This window comes from Papio anubis, chromosome 10 (assembly GCF_008728515.1).
Source record: "Papio anubis isolate 15944 chromosome 10, Panubis1.0, whole genome shotgun sequence".
Taxonomy (NCBI): Eukaryota; Metazoa; Chordata; class Mammalia; order Primates; family Cercopithecidae; genus Papio; species Papio anubis.
Window position 1 is genome coordinate 122,393,589 of NC_044985.1, and position 26,139 is coordinate 122,419,727.

Sequence of the window (26,139 nt, forward strand, 5' to 3'; positions counted from 1 at the left end):
ACACCTCCTGATGCAGTGCTCACAACTCAGATATTATTTAAGACACCTCCTGGTGCAGTGATCACAACTCAGACATGATCCACAATACTTCCTGATGCAGTGCTCACGCCAAGGGATGATCCAAAAAACCACCTGGTGCAGTGGTGGTTTTTGCATTATTGCAATCAGGCATGATCTAAGACATCTCTTGGTGCAGTGCTTGCAACTCAGGGATGATCCAAGAGACCTCCTGGTCCTGTGCTCACACCTCAGGGATGATCCAAAACACCTCCTGGTCCAGTGCTCACAACTTAGGCATGATTCAAAATACCTCCTGGTGCAGTGCTCACACTCAGCCATAATACAACAAGCCTCCTGGTGTGGGGCTCACACCTTATGGATGACCCCAAACACCTCCTAAATGCAGTGCTTACACTCAGGGACGATCCAAGACAATTCCTGGTGCAGTGCTCACACCTCAGGGATGTTCCAAAACACCTCTTGGTGCAGTGCTCACAACTCAGATATGATTTAAGGCACCTCTTGGTGCAGTGATCACAACCCAGACATGATCCAAGATACTTCCTGGTGCAGTGCTCACACCTAGGAATGATCCAAAAAAACCACCTGGTGCAGTGCTCACACTCAGGCATGATCCAAGACACCTCCTGGTCCAGAGCTCACACCTCAGGGATGATCCAAAACATCTGATACAGTGCTCACAAATCTGGCATGATCTGTGATACCTCCTGGTGTGGTAGTCACACCTAGGAATGATCCAGAAAGCCACCTGGTGCAGTGTTCACACTCACTCATAATACGAGACACTTCCTGGTGCAGTGCACACACCTCAGGGATGATCCAAAGCTCCTCCTGGTGTAGTGCTCAACCCACAGGGATGATCCAAGACACCCCCTGGTGCAGTGCTCCCGCCTCAGGGATGATTCAAGACTCCTCCTGGTGCAGTGCTCACACTTGAGGCATGATCCAAGATACCCCCTGTTACAGTACTCCCTTCTCAGGGATGAGTTAAGACACTTGCTGGTCAGTCATGATCAGGCACAATCCAAGACACTTGTGATGCAATGTTCCGACCTTAGGAATAATGCAAGACAACTCCTGGTGCAGTGCTGACACCTCAGGCATGATTTAAGACACTTCCTGGTATAGTGTTCACACATGAGGGATGATCCAAGACACCCTCTGGTGTAGTGCTGCCACCTCAGGGATTATCCAAGAGACTTCCTTGTGTAGTGCCTGCACCTTGGGTTTGATCCAAGACACCTCATGGTGTAGTGATCCCACCTCAGGGTCAATACAAGAGACCTCCTGTTGCATGGGTCGCACCTCAGGCATGATAAGACACTTGCAGGGGAAATGTTAATATCTCAGGGATGATCCAAGACATCTTTTGGTGTAATGCTCTTTCCTCTGATGATTCAGGACACCTCCTGATGCAGTGCTCACACCTCAGGGATGATTCAAGACACTTCCTGGTGCAGTGATCCTACCTCAGGGAGAATCCAAGACACCTCCTGGTGCAATGCTCACACCTCTGAGATGATCCAAGACACCCGCTGCTACAGTGCTCGACCTTCTGGAATGATCCAAGACACCTCCTGGTGCAGTGCTCACAATCAGGCATAATACAAGACACCTCTTGGTGCAGTGCTCACACCTCAAAGATGACCCAAGACACCTCCTTAAGTAGTGCTCCCTCCCCAGGGATGATCCAAGACCCCTTTAATGTGGTGCTCTTACCTTAGGGGTGATTCAAGATACCTCCTGGTGAAGTGCTCCCACCTCAGGAAAGATCCAAGACACCTGTTGGTGTAATGCTCCTACCTTAGGCATGATGCAACATGCAAGACACTTCCTGGTGCAGTGCTCCCACCTCAGAGATGCTCCAAGACACCTCCTGGTGCATGCTCGCAACTCAGGGATGATCCACAAGACCTCTTGGTCCAGTGCTCACACCTCAGCGAAGATCCAAAACACTTCCTGATGCAGTGCTCACAACTCAGGCATGATTCAAAATACCTCCTGGTGCAGTGCTCACACTCAGGCATAATACAACAAACCTCCTGGTGTGGTGCTCACACCTTATGGATGACCCCAAACACCTGGTGCAGTGCTCACACTCGGGAATGAACCAAGACAATTCCTGGTGCAGTGCTCGCACCTCAGGGGTGATCCAAAACATGTCTTCATGCAGTGCCCACAGAACTCAGACATGATCCAAGGTACATCCTCGTGAGGTACTCACACTCAGACATGATCTAAGACACCTCCTGGTGCAGTGCTTACACCTCGGGGATGTTCCAAAACACCCCCTGGTGAGTAATCACAACACAGGCATGATCCAAGAAGCCTCCTGGTGCAGTGCTCACACCTCAGGGATGCTCCAAAATATCTCTTGGTTCAGTGTTCACAACTCAGATATGATTTAAGACACCCCTTGGTAGAGTGATCACAGTCAGACATGATACAAGATACCTCCTGGTGCAGTGGTCACATCTAGGGATGATTCTAAAAAACCACCTGGTACAGTGCTAACACTCAGGCATGACCCATGACACCTTCTAATCCAGTCCTCACACCTCAGGGATGATCCAAAACATCTCCTGATGCAGTGCTCACAACTCTGGCATGATCCGAGATACCTCCTGGTGCAGTGGTCACACCTAGGAATGATCCAAAAAGCCACCTGGTGCAGTGTTCACATTCAGGCATAGTACAAGACATTTCCTGGTGCAGTGCTCACACCTCAAGGATGATCCAAACCACCTCCTGTAGTGCTCAACCCACAGGGATGATCCAAGACACCTCCTGGTACAGTGCTCACACCTTGCAGATGATCCAGAACATCTCCTGATGCAGTGCTCACAACTCTGGCATGATCCAAGATACCTCCTGGTGCAGTGCTCATACCTAGGAATGATCCAAAAAACCACCTAGTGCAGTGTTCACACTAAGGCATAATACAAGACATTTCCTAGTGCAGTGCACACACCTCAGGGATGATCCAAAGCACCTCCTGGTGTAGTGCTCAACCCACAGGGATGATCCAAGACACCTCCTGGTGCAGTGCTCACACTTCAGGCATGATCTAAGATACCCCCTGTTACAGTACTGCCTCCTCAGGGATGGGTTAAGACACTTGCTGGTCAGTCATGATCAGGCATGATCCAAGACACTTGTGATGCAGTGCTCTGACCTCAGGAATAATGCAAGATAACTCCTGATGCAGTGCACACACCTCAGGGATGACCCAAGACACGTCCTGGTGCAGTGCTCACATTTTAGGGATGATAAAAGACACTTCCTGGTGCAGTGCTCAAACCTCAGGCATAATCCAAGAGAGCTCCTGGTGCAGTGCCTGCACCTTAGGGATGATCAAAAACACCCCCTAGTGCAGTGCTGACACCTCAGGCACAATTTAAGACACTTCCTGGTGCAGTGTTCACACCTGAGGGACGATCCAAGACATCTTCTGATGCAGTGCTGCCACTTCAGGGATGATCCTAGAGCCTCCTTGTGCAGTGCCTGCACCTCAGGTTTGATCCAAGACACCTCATCATGTAGTGATCCCACCTCAGAGACGATATAAGAGACCTCCTGGTACATGGGTCACACCTCAGGCATGATAAGACACTTCCGGGTGCAATGTTCACACCTCAGGGATGATCCAAGACACCTCTTGATGTAGTACTCTTCCCTCTGATGATTCAAGACACCTGCTCGTGCAGTGCTCACATCTCAGGGAGGATCCAAGACACCTCCTGCTACAGTGCTCACACCTCAGGAATGATTCAGGACACTTCCTGATGCAGTTATCCTACCTCGGGAATGATTCAAGACACCTCCTGGTGCAATGCTCAGACCTTTGAGATGATCCAAGATACCTGCTGGTACCGTGCTCAACCTTCAGCAATGATCCAAGACACCTCCTGGTGCAGTGTTCACAGGCAGAATACAAGACATCTCTTGGTGCAGTGCTCACACCTCAAGGATGACTCAAGACACCTCCTGGAGTAGTGCTCCCTCCCCAGGGATGATCCAAGACCCCTTTGGTGCAGGGCTGTTGCCTTAGGGATGATTCAAGATGTCTCCTGGTGAAGTGTTCCCACCTCAGGGAAGATTCAAGGCACCTGTTGGTGTAGTGCTCCTAGCTCAGGGATGATGCAACATGCAAAACACTTCCTGGTGCAGTGATCCCACCTCAGGGATGCTCTAAGTCACCTCGTGTAGTGCTCACAATTCAGGGATGATACTAGACACATCCTGGTACAGTGCTCACACCTCAGGTGTGATGCAAGACACCTTCTCTTGCAGTACTCCCTCCTCAGGAATGAGCCAAGACACCTGCTGGTGCAGTGCTCACACATCAGGCATGATTCAAGACACTTGCAGGTGCAATGCTCCCACCTAAGTGACGATCCAAGACACCTCTAGGTGTAGTGCTCCCAGTTCAGGGAGGATAAAAGATACTTCCTGGTGCAGTGCCCAAACCTCAGGCATAATCCTACAGATCTCCTGGTGCAGTGTCTGCACCTTAAGGATGATCCAAGACACCTTCTGGTGTAGTGCTCCCACTTCAGAGATTACTTAGACACCTCCTGATGCAGTGGTTACAACTTAGTTAGCATCCAAGATACCTCCTGGTGTAGTGCTCCCTCCTCAGGGTTATCCAAAAAACCTGGTGCAGTAGTCCCTTCTCGGGGATGAATGAAGACACCGCCCTGTGCAGTACTCCCACCTCAGAGATTATTTAAGACACCTCCTGGTGCAGTGCTCACACCTCAGGGATGATAAAGACACTTCCTGGTGCAGTGTTCAAACCTCAGGCATAATCCAAGAGACCTACTGGTGTAGTGCCTGCACCTCAGAGATGATACAAAACACCTCCTGGTACATGGGTCACACCTCAGGGATGATATAAGATACTTCTGGGTGAAATGTTCACACGTCAGGTATGATGATCCAAAGACCTGCTGGTGAAGTGCTCACACCTCCAGGATGATCAAATAAATGTCTTGGTACAATGCTCACTCAAGGATGATTCAAGACACCTCTTGTTACAGTGATCACACCTCAGGCATGATCCAAGACATCTCTTGGTATAGTACTCTTTCCTCTGATGATTCAGGACACCTCCTGGTGCAGTGCTCACATCTCAGGGAGGATCCAAGACACTTCCTGTTACAGTGCTTACACCTCAGGGATGATTCAAGGCACTTCCTGGTACAGTGATCCTACCTCAAGGATATCCAAGACACTTCCTGGTGCAATGCTCATACCTCTGAGATGATCCAAGATACCTGCTGGTGTAGCGCACATACTCAGGCATAATTCAAGACACTTCTTGGTGCAGAGCTTGCACCTCAAAGATGACCCAAGACACCGCCTGAAGTAGTGCTGTCTCCCCAGGGATGATGCAAAACATCTCCTGGTGCAGGGCTCCCATGTCAGGGATGATTGAAAACACCTTGTGCAGTTCTCACATTACAGGGATGACCCAAGAAACCTCCTGCTGCAGTAATCACACCTCAGTGATGATCCAAGGCACCACCTGGTGCAGTGCTCCCACCTCAGGGATGATCCAAGATACCCCCTTTACAGTACTCCCTCCTCAGGGATGAGTTAAGACACTTGCGGGTCAGGCACAATCAAGCACGATCCAAGACACTTGCGATGGAGTGCTTTGACCTCAGGAATAATGCAAGACAACTCCTGGTGCAGTGCATACACCTCAGGGATGTCCAAAGACACGTCCGGTGCAGTGCTCAGACTTCAGCGATGATAAAAGACACTTCCTGGTGCAGTGCTGAAACCTCAGGCATAATCGAAGAGATCTTCTGGTGCAGTGCCTGCACCTTAGGGATGATCAAAAACACCTCCTGGTGCAGTGCTGACACCTCAGGTATGATTTAAGACACTTCCTGGTTCAGTGCTCACACCCAAGGGATGATCCAAGACACCTCCTGGTGCAGTGCTCCCACCTCAGGGATGACCCAAGAAACCTCCTGGTGTTGTGCCTGATTCAACACACCTCATGGTGTGATCCCACCTCAGAGACGATACAAGAGACCTCCTGGTACATGGGTCACACCTCAGGCATGATAAGACACTTGTGGGTGCAATGTTCACACCTCAGGCATGATCCAAGACACCTCTTGGTACAGTGCTCACTCCTCAAGGATGATTCAAGTCACCTCCTGGTGCAGTGCTCACACCTCAGGGAGGATCCAAGACACCTCCTGTTATAGTGCTCACACCTCAGGGATGATTCAAGACACTTCCTGATGCAGTGATCCCACCTCAGCATAGATCCAAGACACCTCCTGGTGCAGTGCTCACACCTTTGAGATGATCCAAGATACCTGCTGGTACAGTGCTCAACCTTCAGGAATGATTCAAGACACCTCCTGGTTCAGTGCTCACACTCAGGCATAATACAAGATGCCTCTTGGTGCAGTGCTCACATCTCAGGGATGACCCACGATGCCTCCTGGAGTAGTACTCCCTCCCCAGGGATGATCCAAGACCCCTTTGGTGCACTGCTCTTACCTTAGGGATGAATCAAGATACCTCCTGATGAAGTGCACCCACCTCGGGAAAGATCCAAGACACCTGCTGGTGTAGAGCTCCTACCTCAGGGATGATGCAACATGCAAAACACTTCCTGGTGAAATGTTCCCACCTCAGGGATGCTCTAAGACACCTCCTGGTGTAGTGCTCACAATTCAGGGATAATCCTAGACACCTTCTGGTGCAGCATTCACACCTCAGGTGTGAGGCAAGACACCTCCTCATGCAGTACTCCCTCCTCAGGGATGAGCTAAGACACCTGCTGGTGCAGTGCTCACATGTCAGGCATAATACAAGACATCTTTTGGTGCCGTGCTCACGTCTCAAGGTTGACCCAAGACACCTCCTGGAGTAGTACTGTCTCCCCAGGGATGATTGAAGACCTCTGCTGGTGAAGTGCTCCCACCTCAGGGATGAGTTAAGACCCCTTTGGTGCGGTGCTCTTACCTTAGGGATGATTGAAGACACCTCCTGAAGTGCCCACACCTCAGGAATGATCCAAGACACCTCCTGGTGTTGTGCTCCTACCTCAGGGATGATGCAACTTGGAAGACACTTCCCAGTGCAGTGCTCCCACCTCAGGGATGCTCCATGACACTACCCAGTGCAGTGCTCTCACCTCAGGGATGATCCTAGACACCTCCTGGTAAAGTGATCACCCCTCAGGCGTGATGCAAGACACCTCCTGGTGCAGTGCTCCCAACTCAGGGATGATAAAAGACACTTCCTGGTGCAGTGCTCAAACCTCAGGCATAATCCTACAGACCTCCTGGTGCAGTGTCTGCACCTCAGGGATGATCCAAGACACCTTGTGACGTAGTGTTCCGACCTCAGAGATTACTTAAGACACCTCCAGGTGCAGTGGTTACAACTCAGTTATCACTCAAGATACCTCCTGGTGCAGTGCTCCCTCTTCAGGGTTATCCAAAAAACCTCCTGGTGCAGTAGTCCCTTCTCAGGGATGAATGAAGACATCTCCTTGTGCAGTGCTCCCAACTCAGAGATTATTTAAGACACCTCCTGGTGCAGTGCTCCCACCTCAAGGATGATAAAAGACACTTCCTGGCACAGTGCTCAAACCTCAGGCATAATGCAAGACACCTACTGGTGCAGTGCCTGCACCTCAGGGATGTTACAAAACACCTCCTGGTGCATGAATCACGCCTCTGGCATGATATAAGAAAACACTTCTGGGTGAAATGTTCACATGTCAGGTATGATGATCCAAAATACCTGCTGGTACAGTGCTCAACCTTCCGGAATGATCCAGAACACCACCTGGTGCAGTGTTCACATTCAGGCATAATACAAGACACCTGTTGGTGCAGTGCTCACACCTCAAGGATGACCCAAGACATCTCCTGGAGTAGTGCTCCCTCCCCAGGGATGATCCAAGACAGCTCCTGGAGCGGTGCTTTACGGATGATTCAAACCCCTTTGGTGCAATGCTCTTACCTTAGGGATGATTCAAGACACCACCTGGTGAAGTGCTCCCACTTCAGGAATGATCCGAGATACCTCCTGGTGTAGTGCTCCTACCTCAGGGATGATGCAACATGCAAGACACTTCCTGGTGCAGTGCTCCCATCTCAGGGATGCTCCAAGACACCTCCTGGTGCACTGCTCTCAATTCAGGGATGATCCTAGACACATCCTGGTACAGTGCTCACACCTCAGGTGTGATGCAAGACACCTCCTCTTGCAGTACTGCCTCCTCAGGAGTGAGCCAAGACACCTGCTGGTGCAGTGCTCACACATCAGGCGTGATTCAAGACAGTTGCAGGTGCAATGCTCCCACCTAAGTGATGATCTTGAGACACCTCCTGGTGCAGTGCTCCCAACTCAGGGGTGATAAAAGACACTTCCTGGTGCAGTGCTCAAACCTCAGGCATACTTTTACAGACCTCCTGGTGCAGTGTCTGCACCTCAGGGATGATCCAAGACACCTTGTGGTGTAGTGCTCCCACCTCAGAGATTACTTAAGACACTTCTTGGTGCAGTGGTTACAACTCAGTTATCATCCAGGATACCTCCTGGTGTAGCGCTCCCACCTCAGGGTTATCCAAAAAACCTCCTGGTGCAGTAGTCCCTGCTCAGGGATGAATGAAGACACCTTGTGGAGTGCTCCCACCTCAGAGATTATTTAAGACACCTCGTGGTGCAGTGTTCACACCTCAGGCATAATCCAAGAGACCTACTAGTGCAGTGCCTGCACCTCAGGGATGATACAGAACACCTTCTGGTGCATGAATCACACCTCAGGCATGATATAATGTGTGAAATGTTCACACTTTATATAAGGTTCACACATTTAAGGGTGAAATGTTCACACCTCAGGTATGATTATCCAAAGACCTCCTGGTGAAGTGCTCTTACCTCCAGGAATATTCAAAACACCTCCTCTTACAGTATTCACCCCTCAGGGATGATTCAAGACACCTCCTGTTACAGTGCTCACACCTCAGGGATGATCCAAGACACTTCCTGGTGCAGTGATCACACCAAAGGGAAGATCCAAGACACCTCCTGTTACAGTGCTTACACCTCAAGGAGGATCAAGCCTCAGATATGATCCAAAACACCTCTTGGTGCAGTGCTCCTTCTTCTGATGATTCATTCTGGTGCAGTGCCTGATCCTCAGGGATGATCCAAGACATCTCCTGGTGCAGTGTTTTTACCTCAGGGATTGTTCAAGACATATGGTGCAGTGCTCACAACTCAGCCATGATCCAAGATGCCTCCTGGTGCCACACTCACACCTCAAGGATGATTCAAGACACTTCCTGGGGCAGTGCTCCTACCTCAGGGATGAGTCAAAACCCCTTTGATGCAGTGCTCTTACCTCAGGGATGATTCAACATACCTCCTGATGATGTGCTCATACCTCAGGAATGATCCAAGACACCTCCTGGTGCAGAGCCTGCATCTCAGGGATGATCCAAGGCACCCTTGGGTGCAGTGTTCACACCTCTAGTATGATGCGTGGAACCTCACAAGCACCTAGTGATAAGAAAAGGATCATTTAGTAAAGGAATTTGTGAGGCTGTCCTCAGAATTATCTCAGCATTGTGTTAGAAAGGCCAATATTTGTAATTCTTCAGGTGAAGAGTCTGTGAACCCAAGATTTTCTCCTAGCCAAAGTTCCAGCTTGTATAATGCAGCAGAAGATAATATCTCATGTAGGAGAACTTGTTTCCCATATATGCACTTTCTCAGTTAATGTCATCAGCAGCAACAGCTATTACTACTACATGAAGATTTATTTCAACCAACCAAAAGATGAATCCAAATCATAAGCTAAACATGGATTGGACAAAGAAACGGCAGATGGTGAGCAGGGAATTCATTTAAATGTGAAATTAAGTCCAAATAATAACCTTGAGTCTGGACACACATCAGAACATAAACATTTCCCTAATCACTAATCTAATCAGGTTTCCATATGGCTGATGGAGATTGTAAAGTGCCACCAATGATAAGGTATGTGTTGCTCTCAAAGAAACTGAAAAGTTTTATATTACCATCTGAATGTTTGTGACCCCCTGGCCCCTACAAATTCATATATTGAAATTCTAACCCTTAAGGTGATGCTATTAGGACATGGGGCCTCTGGGAGGTGAGTAGGTCATGAGGATGGCACCTTCATAAGTGAGATTAGTGCTCTTCTAAAAGGGACCCAAAAGAGCTTACTGGTCCCTTCCACCATGTGAGGACACAGGAAGAAGACACTGTTTATGAGCCAGAAAAATGGCCCTTGCCACACAATGAGTCTGCCTTGATCTTGGCCTTTTAGGCTCCAGAACTGTGAGAAATAAATTTTTATTGTTTACAAGCCACTTAGTTCATAGCGTTTTGTTATAGCAGCTGAGCAGACCAAGGCAGACTACATGTCTATTGTGGAATTAGTCACCTAACATCTCTCTTCCCTTCTAGACTGCAGTCTGTGTGAGGACAGATTATTTATTCTGAGTACATATTTTGTTTTGTGTATGACTGAGCCACCAGCAGCAACAGAACCTGGAACTTAGGGAATAACCAATAAGTATTTTCTGAATAAATGTTAATAATTTTAGTAAGGTAAAAATCACAACAGATTAACCAAAATGGCAAAAAATGTGCAGAGAACACCAACCAAAAATAGGTAGCTGGGGAAGTTGGAATAAGTGTAATTCTGCTAATTTATTCACTTTGTTTTGTGACAGTATATCACAACATTCAGAAACACAGGATAAGAAGTATTTTTAAAGTTGTAAAAATAATTAAGGCTGGGTATAGTGGCTCATGCCTGGAATCCCAGCACTTTGGGAGGCCAAGTTGGGAGGATTGCTTGAGGCCAGGAGTTTGAGTCCAACCTTGGCAACATAGAGAGATCCCATCTCTACAAAATAAAATTTAAAAAAATTAGCTGGGTGTAGGGCTGTGCACCTGTGGTCCCAGCTACTTGGGAGGCTGAGGCAGGAGGATTGCTTGAGCCCAGGAGTTCTGGGCTGCAATGAGCTGTGATGGGGCCACTGCACTTTAGCTTTCTCATGATCCTTTCGACATCCCACTCCACTCAGCAGAATTAACTTCTCCCTGTATTCATTTCCTTATATTTATATAAAAAAGAATTGCAATGAGAACAACAATTATGACTGTATTCTTCCAAGGTATAGGAGAGGAGAGAGAGAAAGAAAACAACCGAACAATATATAAAACAACAATAGAAGAAAACCCCTAGGAAGCATTCCACCAGGAGATTGAAATAAGATCCTATAACATAAGACCAAATGTATCAATTATAATTATAAATGTAAATGGGATAAATTTACACATTTTAAGAAAAAGACTCTCAGGGGGCACATAAATCCAAAGACTTTTTGTATGTTTACAATAAGAAAAATGAACACAGAATCATGAGAATATTTCCAAGTAAATAAAAAAGAAAATAAAACCTAGAGCAAAGTAGGAGTCACAATATTAATACCAGAAACTTTTGAGTTCAAAGAAGAAAAACTGTATGAAGAGGATTTCTTTTTGTTGATAAAATGTTCAATCCGTAATGAAGTTATACACTTCCATAAAACTAAATAAAATAGACAGTATTAATATTTATTTGAGGGGCCCGGTGCGGTGGCTCACGCCTGTAATCCCAGCACTTTGGGAAGCTGAGGCGGGTGGATCACGAGGTCAGGAGTTCAAGACCAACCTGGCCAAGATGGTGAAACCCCATCTCTACCAAAAATACTAAAATTAGCCAGGTGTGGTGGCGGGTGCCAGTTATCTAAGCTACTCGGGAGGCAGAGGCAGAGGCAGAGGCAGAGGCAGAGAATTGCTTGAAACCGGGAGGCAGAGGTTGCAGTGAGATAGCGCCATTGCACTCCAGCCTGGGCAACAGAGCGAGAGTCCGTCTCAAAAAAAAAAAAAATTATTTGAAGAGGGATTGGAACCACAAGGAGAAACTGGCGGCACTACATCTGTGGGCAGTCTCGATCTCCTAGTCCCTGGAAGGTTTTGGAGACGAAGGTAAGTGGGCTTAACCGTTAATAATTGCTCCGTATTCCTCAGAGTGTGGATGATGTCACATTCACTTTTCCCTCCAAATCAAGTAAAACATCCATATGCAAAGACTGGTAGCAAGTCTGACATTACATTTTTTTTTCCCAACTGAAGCCTCACCCCTCCCTTGAACCCGACATGGGGACTTCTTTCCGGACAAAGGAGAGAGACCTGGTCCTCTGTCCAAGGTGGCTTCTGCCGCTGCTGCCCCCTCCCAGGCCGGCCTGTCCACTCGAAGCCTGGCAGCTCCAGCAGCGAATCAAAGCCCCTGTGCCAAGTGGGGCCACAGGGGTGCAGCCCCCCTCACCCCCACAGCCCCTTTGGCAGCCCTTCTGCCCCAGGCCTGCAGCTGAGGACCTGTGTGTTAGCTCTGCGGGTGGGCTGGAGGTTTTGGTCAGTTACCTTTAGCTCCTCTCTTGGTCCATTTGGGCTGCCGTCACAAAATACCGTAGCCGAGGTGGCTCAGGAACATCAGGAATGTGTTGCTCACAGTTCTGGATGATGGAGGTCCGAGGTCGAAGGCCCAGCAGCTTCGGTGTCTGGTGCGCAGCCGCCTTCCAGCTGGTAGGTGTCGTCTCTCAGGCCTCTTTGATAAGGGGCCCGATCCCATTCGTGAGGTTTCTGCCTCTGTGACCTCATCACCGCTAATGTGAGGCCCCGCCCTCACTTGGGGATGAGGATTCCAGCGTGTCAGTTTGCTGGGGACACATTCTGACCGTTGAACTCTTTAAAGCAAAGCCCTCATTTCTCCCCTTTCTTTCCGAGTGGGGCTGAGGACGCAGTGGGAAGAGTTTGACGGTCCAGATAGCCTAGCCCCAGACCCCAGACCACCAGAAATCCTGTTCAGTGGCTCAGTATTGAGAAAGGCAATGTCTGGGTCCCCTTCCTCAAGGCTGGGCAGGCAGCCCTGCTCCTATGAGAGGTGCTGCCCCTGCTACTCAGCCTTGCCCTGCGGACGCAGTCTGCTGCGGGGGTTTCCTGGCAAATCAGCCAGCACATCAGGGTCTCGAGTATGCAAATAATGGAAGACTGACGTGGAAGTCTATGTTTTAACCATCCTTGCGACAGAGCCCACCTTACTTCCTGTGACCCTGGATCCGCAATACATTCTAAATGCTGGAGATTGTAGAGGTCGCATCTCCTAACTACAGTGTAACGACAGTCAAAATAACAATTCAGGAATAAACTGGAACCCGAAGACCCACTTCCTGGGAACTTAAAACAGTGATCTCATGGATAAAAGAGAAAAACCAAGTCAGCAGTGACACAGTATTTCGAAAAGAACAAAAAAGAAAAAGTTACATGCTACAGCTTATTGGATATAGCTTGGACTATACTGAGAAAATAATTCCGCAGTTTTAAAACTGTCAAAGGAAATTAAGAAGTCACTTGAAATAAAAGACAAACAAACCCAAGGAAAGCAGAAGGACTACAGATAACAGCAGAAATAATGAATTTGAAAATGGAAACAAGTGAATTGATAAATGAAGCCTGAGAGCTGACTCTAGAAAAATAGAATGGATAATCTAACTCGTTAACCAAGGAGAAATGTAAGAAAACACGAATGCTCCTCATAAGACTAGCCTTGGATAAACCAGAATTTGAAGAGAACAATTCTTACCATTGTAAGTTAAAAGAGTTTGAAAATGTAGTTGAAGAAGGTAATTTTCGAAAAGTGTGTATTATTAAAATTAATTGAAGATGTGGTAACATATTCAAATGCACCATCTACAGAAACATTTGAGAAAGCTGTAAAAGAATCAACGCAACAAAATGTAGCTTGTGTGTGAGTGCATGGTGTGTGAGTGTGTGCCTATATGAGCATGTGTGCATACATGTGCATATTTATGGCGTGTGTGTGCCTGTGTGTGCATGTGTGCACATGCGTGCACATGCATATGTATGGGTGATGTGCATTATGCATGGTGTGTGTGTATGTGGTAAGTGTGTGTGCCTGTCTGTGCATACATGTGCATGTGTGCATGGTGTGTGTGTGTGTGTGTTTTAGCCTTCTATAATCTTCCTCATGCTTTCCACGCTCCTTCAAATGCAAGTAATAATAATCAAAGGAAAACAAAGCCCCATATGTTTAGGGACAGTGCCATGCTTTTCTGACTGGTGAAGCTCTGTATCTTTAGGGGCGGTGCCATGCTTTGCTGACTGGCAAAGCCTTGTATGTTTAGGGACAGTGCCATTCTTTGCTGACTGGTGAAGCCCTGTATCTTTAGGGACAGTGCCATGCTTTGCTGACCGGGGTACTGGCTGTCTACTGCTGGTCCAGACCCACCTCCATCCTCGCCATGCTCTGTGTTGCAGGAGGCTGACTGCATGGGCCAGACCCCAGTGGCTTCTCTGCTCTTTGGCTTCTGGTCAGGTTGGCAGCCGGAGAGAGAGAGTAGAAGGGGGCAGGAGCTGGGCAAGACCACCTGGCTCCCACCCTGTCTGTTGCTGTCATTTGCCTTCTACTTCTACCTACACCCAAATGTTGTCTCAACTTCTGCCCTTCTGCTGAGGTCTCGGTTCCTCTCAGCCTGTGTGACAGACTTGGAGATGTGCCACCCAGACGCCCCTTCCAGGAAGGACTTGCTTGCAGCTTTGAGGAGTGGTCAGAATACGGCTTCCACCTGTTAGCTCTTTAGGATCTTCCCAGTGATGAGCCCCAGCCAGCCTGGTTTTCATGCCCAGCTCACACCCGGAGACTGGGAGAGGGTCTTGGGAGACCCGAGGTGGGACGCTGGATGGGTAATGCACACTTGGGAGCTTCCAGACAGGCCTACACCACAGTTGAACGTCTCCCTCCACCCAATCTTCCCTCCTCCCTCCTGTCCAGGTGCTGGACCCTCATAAACATCTTGTATCTTGACTTTGTCTCAACTCCTGCTTCTGAAAAACCCAACCCACAACAGGTGGGTCCTCTCTCCAGCTCCCAACCCATGACAGGTGGGTCTCTCTCCAACTGCCATTAGCTACTCCCCAAGCCCCTTGCCTTTCAGGACTAGGGGTGGTATCTCCCAGCTGTTGCCAGTCCCAAGATACTGTGGAGGGTCATCTCAGTGATTCCCAGCACAGGCTGCTGGCTGATGGTGGCACAGTTCAGGTCGTTTGCTAGCTTTCTCGGCGCACCACGATCTTGAGACAGGTTTGGCTCAGGGTCCCACAGAACAGGACAGCCTGTTGGAAACTGGCTCCTGGGGATTGTACACTCACTCCCTAATGCTAGTCTGTGGAGTCGGAGGGGGCAGCAAACTGATGGGTGGGAGGAGACCCCAAATGAATACATGCTTCACAGAAATCTCCACGATGTTTTGTTTAACTACTGCGTTCTGAGCAGTCGCCCTGCTGGAAGAGAAGACCCTTGCTCCGGGCCCCACAGCTTCCCCACAGAGCCGGGATATTGGAATAGTGTAAATGACCTTCCTTTCCCCAAAATGCCCCCAGAAGGCCCTTGCCCTCCGCCTTGTCTAACGTGTGTCAGAGGGCCCGCTGCCAGCAGGGTTGCCTCCCAGGGTCTGTCCCGGCACGGGGCGCCCTTTAGGTTGTGTGCTTCACACTGCAACACACAGGGCCTAGAGGCAACAGAGGAGCTCGCAGATGGGGTAATTTGGGAGCATTGTGCCTGGGTGTCTCTGGGTCAGGCAGGAAGGTGGTCAACAGCAGGGAGGTCCCACGAGGACAGTCAGGCTGGGTGCATGGGAAAGGTCCCCCCGAAGGGGCAGGCTGGCCTGGGCTGTGGGGATGTGAAGGAAGGAATGAGGCTGGAAGAAGAGGGCTAGGGTCTCTAGCTCATCTTGGTTTGACTGGGAATTCATTGGTTTTAAAAGGGAAAGTCCTGCATTCAGGGAAACAGTCCCCGCTCCACCCTGAGGCCCAGGCAAATGGGAGGGAATTGGTCACTCTGAAGCAGGGCTGGGTCTAGTGTGGTTGGAGTCGGGGAGATCCCAGGGGAGTGGCTCCATTGGGTTGGGTGTGTTGTGTGGGGTGCAGTCAGGGACTAAGCTGTACTCCCAAGGAGGTCAGGCTGGAAGGGCAAGTCAGGGTGGGGTCCCAGAGGGCCTTACTGATGGACCCCGACTTCATTATACATCGATTAAATAGGGTTGGGCATTGCCCTGTCCAGCTTGGAGCAGAGTTCACACTAAGCTGTTCACATTGGGAGCGGCCAGTTGCTTGCATTGCATTTCTTAACTGGTCCAGCCTTGTGCAGATTGGCCTGCTGGAGTGGGCTCTGCCTCGAGGTATAGGAACCGGGTGCAGACCCCAGCTCAGCCCCAACTCCCCATGAGAGTTGAGGGCCGTGCCTCACCTGTGTGCCCCTTGATTTTCTCCTTGTAGAATGGGCGCTGGATTCTGCTGTCTAAGGCCCTGCCCAGATCAGCACTTCCTGACTCTTGCACTTGGTCTTTTTCTGGCCCAGCTGAGGTCACTGAGCCCACAGCTGCCGCCTGCAGGGCTCCATCACCTTGGCGGTTACCTGGGCTCCAATCTGGCACTCTGCCCTTCCTCCCCTGGCCTCCCTCTTTGTGTCTAGGAGCTGGCTTCCCTCACCTTGCCTCTCGTCCTGGCCTCCCTCAAGGAGTGAGGGTCTTCTGGGCCCCTCCAGGGCTCCGGGGCTGGTGTCCTGCCTCTGCACCCCACTCCCCAGGTAGTCACCCGGTATCCTGTGGGTTTCGTCTGCACCGAGGGGAGCCCATCCCACCTCCAGCTGAGCCAACCTCGTTTTTCTCAAGAGCTATTAACACACAGCAGAAAAAGTGTTGCAGATGATGGAAAGGAGGTGAAGTGAATTCAAGATCTCGCTTTTAGAGGCTGTACTTTCAGAGGTCAACTCAAGTGTTTCTCTCATCTGCTTTCCAAAGTTAGAACAGAAGGTATCAAAATAATCTTGGATTTCATCCCTCAACTGAGGCTCTCTTGTGGGGCTGGCACCTGAGTACCAGGTTCAGCCAGCTCTGCTGCCCTCTGCTCTATGTCCTGGGCCCATCCAAGCATGGCTGGCAGCGATCTGGACGGAGGGGGGCGCCCACCATGGAGAAGGCTCACAGCCCACGACTTGAGCCCCTACCCAGCCACAGACGCAAGAAACTGAGGCGCAGAGAGGAGGTGCCTCACCAGGGCTGACTTGGGTTTCTAGTGTGCCCTCAGAAGGCTCTGGAAGAATGGAGTCCACATTTCGTCTCTAGCTGCAGCCAGAAGCAGCCATGGGAACCCAGCACCCAGCCAGACCTGAGCCTCCCGGGTGGCTGAAAAACAAACCAGACCAGAGCCCCCAGGAGGGGACCCGTGTCCGCAGAGCTGTGGGGAGAACTGCACGGAGTGTGCCTTCTGCTGCTTAAATCCATCCCGCTAAGTGCTGGGGGCTTTGTGCGCTATGGGACTCTCAGTCCAGGGAAAGGCCTTTTAATAAGTCATTATTAAAACCATTTGCCTTTTCACTGTTTGCATATATAATTCTTGAAATATCTCCTTCCTAATGAGCCCGGATATTGACATTCAACAGAGTTCTCTGCCCTTCGAGGCCCATCATCCCTGTCATAAAGCTGCCTGGTGAGGGCCCACCTGGGAGAGGAGAGGGGTTTACAGTCCGCTCACCAAACGTGAGGAGCAGGAGCTGTAGCGTGTCCATGGGAAGCTGCAGGGCGAGTTCCTGGAGTGGCCTGGCTTTTCTCAGTGCACAGAGGGGGCTCCACAGCAGTGGGGGAGAGAAGCAAAAGGTTCTGGGCTTCTCCACCACTTGCCTCCTGAGTCGGGGGGTGGCCGATGGCCGCAGGAGTCCTCAGGTGTCTTCAGACTGTGAGGAGTCAGGCCAGCAGCCCCTGCAAGCCTGGTGTAGCCTGGCAGCCCGCGCCTCAGCCCTCAGCTCACAGCTCTCTTGCATAGGCGCTCTCAGACCTGGGTGTGCTGTTTATGGGGCCTAGGGTGAAATGGAAGTGGGGGCCCCCAGTTCAGAAGGCCTTCAGACTTCCAAGGCAGCGATGGCCAGGCCTTCAACAGAGCACGGGGTCCCTGTGGGCTCAGCCGGGCCCTGTGAGTCTGCCCAGGTCTCACACCTGTGGAGCTGGCCCTGGGGGTCATCGTCCTTCTCTTCCTCCCCCTTGCCCATTTTTTAGGTTAAGAAACAGAGGGATGGAGAGGTCACAGTCCCACTGCTTGGCCTGGACCAAGACTAAGACCAGCATGGCCTCTGGGCCTGTGGGGTGTTGTCTGGACACCCAGCATGGGAGGGGCTGGGAGGACACCCAGCCAGCGAGGGAAGGCCTGAGGTCCTGGGCCTGCACTGCCACTGCCAGGAGACACCAGGATGGCTGGGGCTGCCTCCTTTCTCCCACCCTCCCTCTCCCAGCACACAACGCTGGCCATTCACATCTCAGCTGCCAGAGGGCAGGAGGCCCGAGTGTGCCATTCATCAGTACTTACAGCTCCTTCCTTGTGCGGGACACTGTTGGGGTTGGGGTGTGGCGGTTGGTGAGGTGGAGGGTCCCAGCTCCCGAGCTCTAGCCTTCCAGGGAGACAGACTCATGAATCATCACCGTGCAAGTGCTGGGAATATTCCTGGGACAGGGAGCACACATGGAGGCCTCTCCACGCCCAGGGAATGGAAGGGACAGCACTGGAGGCCACAAGAGGCACCAAGTGGCCAAGAGCTCGGTGCAGCCCGGAAACTGAAACAGGAGGGGCAGAGCTGGGCCAGGAGGACACTGAGGGTTTGGAGAAAGGAGGTTGGAGGGGCTGGTAGGGACAGACCCGGACAGTGTGGTAGGAACGTTTCATTCAAGTGCAACCAAGAGATGGTGTCATGATCTGAGATGTGTTTTCAGAGGCTCCTGCTGGCTGCAGTGCACACGATGGACGGAGTGGCAGAGTGGGAGCCAGGGGATCTGAGAGGAGACCTGTGCATGAGTCCAGGCCTCCCGAGGACCGAACGAGTCCTCAGACAGCACCAGGGAATGGACCCTGGTCTGGGCCAGCCTCTCCTTCCAGGATGAAGAAATGAGGAAAATCCAACAGTGGAACTCATACGACTTTGAAGGCCAGGAGGAGAAGAAATGTTTCGCCGAAAATGCAAAGTGGCTGTGTCTGCTTAGCTTCTCCACTAGCTTGAATTCAACGTGAAGGCTCTTTGCATTTTAATCGTAAAAGCAGTTGCAGCTTCCTAAAGAGGCCAGGATCTTAACACGCCCCTCAGCAGTGTGTTAGAGACCTTTCTCCATCTCCCTACCAGCAAAGTGTGTTCCAGTTTTCTTTAAATATTTTTCATGGCCTGATGGGTGTAATGATGTCTCGCTGTTGTGCAAATATGCCTTCCCCTGGCTGCTCGTGACTTCAGGCATCTTTTCAGGTTTGCTGGATTTACTTGCTCTGACTCACTTCTGCCCATTCATATCTCTTGCCCACTTTATTGCTGGATGTCTGGCCTTTTCCTGTGGCTTCATAAATGCTTACTGTATATTTTAGGCATTAACATCTTATTGGTCATCTGCGTTAAAACTATTTTTTGTCAGCTACTCGGGAGGCTGAGGCAGGAGAATCGCTTGAACCCAGGAGGTGGAGGTTGCAATGAGCCGAAATCGTGCCATTGCACTCCAGCCTGGTGACAGAGCAAGACTCCATCTAAATATATATATATACACACACATTTTTTTTGTACTTTTGGTGATATCTTTTGCCATATACATGTTTTGAGTTTGCTAAACTTTAAAAATCAAAGCATATACAAATACAGATAAGTACATACTTTAGAATTGTACACTGTGATGAATGTTGACATACTGAACACACCCATGTGATCTCCAGCAAATCAAGATTTAGAAAGAACACAGGTGCATCCTCCCGCCCCAGGCAGTGATCAGCCCCTGGAGGTGAACCCTGTCCTGACTCCTGGCTCCAAAATTAGCTTTGAGCTTTATCTAGATGAATTCACACTAGCTGTACTCTTTTCTGATTATGAAAATAACATGGTCATTTACAAAATTTAGAAAACATAGAAATGTATAAAGAAGAAAACATTTGTCTGTGTGGTTTAATACACTTTTTACATTTATCATCCATTTCTACTTTTTTCCTTCTGTGACTTGCCTATGAGGTCTTTACCTCTTTTTCCTACGGAAAGCTTGGCTTAAAAAAATAATTGTGTGAAAGCACCCTTCTTACAGTAAGAATATGAACTCTCTGTTACCTTTGTTGCTTATATTTTTTCCTGACTTCTTATTTGCTTAATTTTATTATTTGAAGTATGAATACTTTCCCATTTTAGATAAAATTTTCCTTTGTTGTTTGTTTTCATCCTGCTATGAAATGTTTCAAAGGGAAATATGTTTGTTCCTTTTGAAACTCATGTTGAAACTGAATCCCTAAGGTAACAGTATCGAGAGGCGGGGCCTTTAGGAGGTGGGTAGTCCCTTCGTGGATTGGTAGATCAATGGGTTCTCACAGGAGTGAGTTGGTTACCATGAGCATGGGGCTGTTATAATGGCCATTCTCTGATGCAGCCCGAGGCCCTGGCCGGAAGCCCATCGGATGTGGCCCCTGAGCCTGAGACATCCCAGCTTCCAGAACTAGCAGAAACAAATTCCTTTTCTTAATAAATTCCCCAGCCTCAGGTACTCTGTTATAGCAGCAGAAGATGGACTAAGACAGTTCAGTACTTTAAGAGATCATACCCGACTTACTCTAAAGTCACTTAAATATTCACCTCTATTTTCTTTGAAAGATTTTATGGCTTCTCTTCAACGTTCAGCTTGTCAATCTATTTGGAATTTGCTTTGGGATATGGTGTGGAGTGACATTCTAACTTGACTTTTTTTCCGAAGGAGTCACACTTTTAAGTACTATTAATTGAAAATTCCATCCTCAGTCTAATTGTCCGTAATGCGACTTTGGCCATGTGTTCGGCCTTTGCTAGAAGCATCTTTTTCAGGAGCATCCTCTACCTGTCGTCGGCTGCACCATGAAGTTCCTGTTTTGATTGCTTTCTCACTTGTTTTAATATCCCCAAAGGCAAGCCTCCTCCACTGCCCCTCTTTCCAGAAATGTTGAATTATTTTTATCCCTTTCTTCTTTCGTCTTCAGAATCATTTAGTTAAGGTTTTGGAGTTGCATTAATTTGACCCATTTACAGTGTAGTTGGTCAGAGGCACACCCCATCTCTCCTCATTATTTCTCCTTCAACACATTTCATTTCAGTGAATCAAAGTTTTCTGTTTGCTGCAGCGTCTTTCCTGCTGGAGGCTGTCAATACTCTGAGTGCACAATTAGATCGTCTCAGATATCCTTAGGGACACAGGGGACTTGTGCAGTGCTTGGCACATTGTGGGACTCCATGGACAGATGGAGCGACGCACTGGGGATTGACGAGGGTGCCCCCCACCCTGTTTTAGAAATTGCTGTGTAAAATTTTATTTTACAAATGGTTCTCTTGCTTAAAAATGTTTGAGAACTCATACCTTTGTGCAAAACACTGAGCCGCCAGTAGTGAGATGAAGCTCTCAGCTCCAGGAAGGGAGATATTGGAAATCGGGGAATGTTTCTGGCAACCTCAGCTTCCCAACACATGGGTGGTCTTCGGATCCACTTACACATAAAACCCAGGCAACGTTTAACTCTTTTCTAAGGGAAAGGGGAGTAATGCGAGTGGAAGTGATCATGAAGCGTCTCTTTTTATCCAGAACATTCCAGTTAAGCCGTGTCACTATTCTTAAGGAAGAAGGTTGAGGGAAGCAGTGGTGGACGGGTGGTCTGGGCAAGGTGAGGTCACCCAGGGGGCTCCCCTACCAGCTGATGTAGGTGGAGAGATGGCCTTCACCTCCCTAGAAGCAGCAAGTGGGGCATATTCTCTTTTCTTGGTGGCTTCAAAGAGCACGTAAGAGTATATTTCCTGGTGCAAATTCACTCGCAGGGCTTGATTCTTTTTCCTCCTGCCAAAGGAATTTCCATTCAGTACCTTCTATTGGGGCAGAGTTTCTTTCAAGCAATGCATTTCCTGAGGAGCGAGACTGGCAAACTCTATGGTCTTTGATGAGCCTCACTGTTGAAGGGAAAACAGCCCTTTTCTTTCTTGTTGCTTCGACCCTCACTGATAGTAATTGGCTGTTGCCTCTTAGAATTTCTCCAGAGAAATGGAAATAGCAGCTCAGAGTCCTAAAACAATGTCCTTTGATCTAAGAGTTCCAGGAAATAAAACACCTTTGCAGTTATGGAGTCCAGACAGGGACGCATTTCCAGAAGGCCCCGGAGCTGGGCTGCTGCCCCTTGCACGTCAAGTGTGGCGTCCTCAGGCCACCATGGCGAGTCCTCTGTGCAGTCTGGCTCTCTTTCTGCTTGCAGACATCTGCAAATGACTCCACGGATGACACGCACCCTCACAGCCCATGCCTCAGTGCGTCTCCCAGTGGCCTATTCCCAGGACTATTGCAACAGGCTTGACCTTTCCCCAACCTTTCCCCAACCTCTTTCTGCTGAAATTCACCTTCACCTGCATGGCAGAGCCTCCATGTGAAGTGTGGAGATTCCTCTGGAAGCAGCCAAGGAAAGCCAGCCAGAGCGAGGGCTGCTGGTAAGGTCTGGTTTTCTGGGTGCTGGAAGCCCAGTTCATCCAGAGGACGGCCCATCACACTGCATTCTCAGGAAGACAGCGTCCCCTGTAAGGGGCTTCCCCTACCCCCTATTTCCAGACCTGATACCAGGCACCTTTGCTAGTCAGGTAAGATGTGTCTGGCTGTGATGGGCTGAGCTGTGTCCCACTCAATTCGTATATTTTCATATATTGAAGTTCTAACGTCAGTACCCCAGAGTGTCACTGTATTCGGAGCCAGGGTCTTTAAAGAAGTAATGAAGTTATAGTGAGGTCATTGGGGTGGGCCCCAGTGACTGGTGTCCTTAAAGGAAGAGGAAATTAGGACACAGCAGCCAGGGAGGGATGCCCAAGTGAGGACAGAGGGGAAGGATGGTGTCTACAACCAAGGGGAGAGACCTCAGAAGAAACCACTCCTGCTGCAAACTTGATCTCGGACTTCGGGTCTCCAGAACTGTGAGGATACCTGCCGTTCAAGCCCCTCGTCTGGGGTACGCTGTCATGACAGCCTGAGCAGGCTACCTCACGGGCCCACTAGACCTCGGGCCCTTCTTTAACTTCTCGCATAAGATGAAAGGATTCCTTTAGATTGTCTAAACCACCGTTAGAATGGGAACTAGGTGTAGTGTATTTAAACCAGTTACACAGATGACACAGTGAACTCAAGTCATGGTCCGCAGGCTGGGCTGCCTATGGGGCTCTCTGGGGAGCTTTCACAAATGCGACGCTTGGGTCCTGTTTTCGTGGTTCTGGTTAACTGGCCTGGGGTGCAGCCAGGGCTTTGCAAGCTTCACAGATAATTCTCATGCATGACCATTCTGTGTGTTCTACATCGGCCCCTAGGTCCCCATCAAGAAACACACTAGCCACTCTCCTCCTGGAGGCCCGAATGCTCTGCTTGGAGGCTGGGACCTCTCTGGGCGGTGTGTGTCTGTGAGGGGCTCTGCAAGGGGATTAAAGACCCTTGTTGGCAGGAAGCCTCATTTCCTGTGCAGTGGAACAATATTCTCCGAGGCCACACATGCAAAGTTTAAAAAGTAACTATTTTTTATGGGTATCCCTAGTTCATGAAAAAAATTCACTGAGCCCAACACTTATGATATGCACACTTTTCTGTGTATTACACTTTAATGAAAACTTTCAAAAAATGATTATTATTTTTCCATAAGCAAGCTTATTTTTGGAATCAAGGCTCCACGGAGCCTGATAACACAAGCGTAACCAAATGTCTTCCGGATCAACCCAGTTGTGTGAACTCTGCCAATTCTGGGTTTCTTCCCTCTGTCTTTCTGGGCTGGGTCCAGACTCTTCTGTGACGGGGTGGCCCCTGCCTGGTGTGGATGGAGGAAGCATCAGGCCTACCTCTCTGGGTCTTGGCTAGCCTCTGCCATGCCCGTTGCCAGCTGGCATTGATCCTGGCTGGGCTGCAGGTCCTGCCTCCAAAGCCCACCTTGGGAGCCACATCTCTCTGCATCTCTAGCTGGGATGAGACCAAGCTACTGAGTGGGGGCCCCAGAAAATGGCTGAGTTCCAGCCAGCTTGAAGACTCCTTCCAAGGGGAAGGCAGGAAAGATGGGAGAGTTGGGCCATTAGGGGCGTGAGCTGGGGCGGGTGGGCAGCGGTCAGCCGGGATAGCATGAGGACAGGCAGTGCCCGAGGTCCCCATGGCGAGTGTGTGGGCAAACGTCAGTGCAGGTCACCAGTGCAGGCGACAACAGCCCCTTGTCTCCCCTCCCACACTCCTCCCACCCTAGAGAACCGTGGTGGCGGGTGGAGAAGGAGAAGCATCAGGGTGGAAGGAGACGGCCACCTCTGCTCTGCCCCACTGTGCGAGGACTTTGTGCGTCAGGCCTGAGCTGGGGGTGGAGAGAAGCTTTAAACTGGTGAGAAGTTCAAGTTTTAATTTAGATCAGAGTGGACAGGGATGGGGACAGCACCCATCTCCCAGGCTGGGCCGCCCCTCCAAGGCCAGCTCATTCAGGAATGCAGTGGTTCCTGTTTCCATGCGAGACCTCGTCTGTGGCCTGTGGGATCCAGGAATCTGAGGCCTCTGCTGACTCCTCAGCCTCTGGACGTGCAGAGCCTCCTGGGGTTCCTGAAGCCCCTGGAAGTTCACCTCTCCGGGCGCCCTCTCCTTCCTGGGCTCCTGCGTCCTGCCCCTCATCTACGTTGAACCCTGTTGGTGCAGATGCGAGGCCCAGCACCTCCTCAAGCCCCTCAGAACGCGCTGCAGTGCAATGTGTGCACAGCACAGACCTTCCTGGGAGAGCCCTCGTGGTTGCAGAGGAAGGTGTGACAGTGTGGTGGCCAAGCCCCCTCCTGGGTTCCCTGCTGGGCATCCACCTGCTCTCCCGTAATTTGTCCCAGGCCCTGGCTTCTTACTGATGTCAGGGCGAGGACACTGGAATCCCCTGGGAATCAACACTTGTGCCACTGGAGGGTTCTGGCCTCTGGCAAGTGCTGGTCAGTGGGAGATAGAGTCAGCCGTCACCCTTCCTTCCCGGCCGGGTGGCCCTGGGCCCCGTCTGTACACCGCCCGGGGTGTGGCCCACTGCAGTGCTGGTCTTGGGTGAGCTGACAACACGCCCTGGTGCCGGTTCTTCCTCCTGATATGGGAGAGGGGCAGGGAAGTGCTGGGTAGAGAAGAAGGGCAGGTCCCTGATGAGGGGTCCACCCCCGGGCCTGTGCCCATGGACCTAGGTGAGGACAGGCACTCCTGCCTTCACACCCAAATGTTGCATTTCCCAAGACCACCCTGGCCTACCACGCCCCCATCTTGTGCCTGTGAAAAGCCCTGAGACCCCAGCAGGCAGGCACACAAGCAGCTGGATGTCGAGAGGAGCAAATCAGTGGAGGAACACACGGGTGGCTGGAGGTGGAGAGGAATGCCCTGACACACACCGGCATGCCGGCAGGCCACTGACGGGCAGAAGCAGAATGATGTGGAGTTGAGCTGGGCAGTGAGAGGAGAGCCCAGGCCGCTGAGCAGCCCAACTCCCCGGGAAAGCCTTTCCACTCCGTCCTGCGTCTGGCTTCCCCTCTGCTGAGAGCTACCTCCACTCGATAAAACCTTGCACTCGTTCTCCAAGCCCACGTGTGACCTGATCCTTCTGGTACAGCAAGGAAGAACCTGGGATACAGAAAGCCCTTTGTCCTTGCGACAAGGCAGAGGGTGTAATTGAGCTGGTTAACACAAGCTGCCTAAAGATGGCAAAACTAAAAGAGCACACTGACGCATGCCCACTGGGGCTTCAGGAGCTGAAAACATTCACCCCTAGACACTGCCTGGGGTCAGAGCCCCACAGCCTGCCCGTCTATATGCTCCCCTAGAGGTCTGAGAGCGGGGCATAAAGAAGGGAGTCACACCCCCATTGCACACCCTGTGAGGGGGACGAGGGAACTTTTCCTGTTTCACTCCTACTCTTGCTCTTACTCCTGTTTGTGGGGATCACAGCCCCCAACAG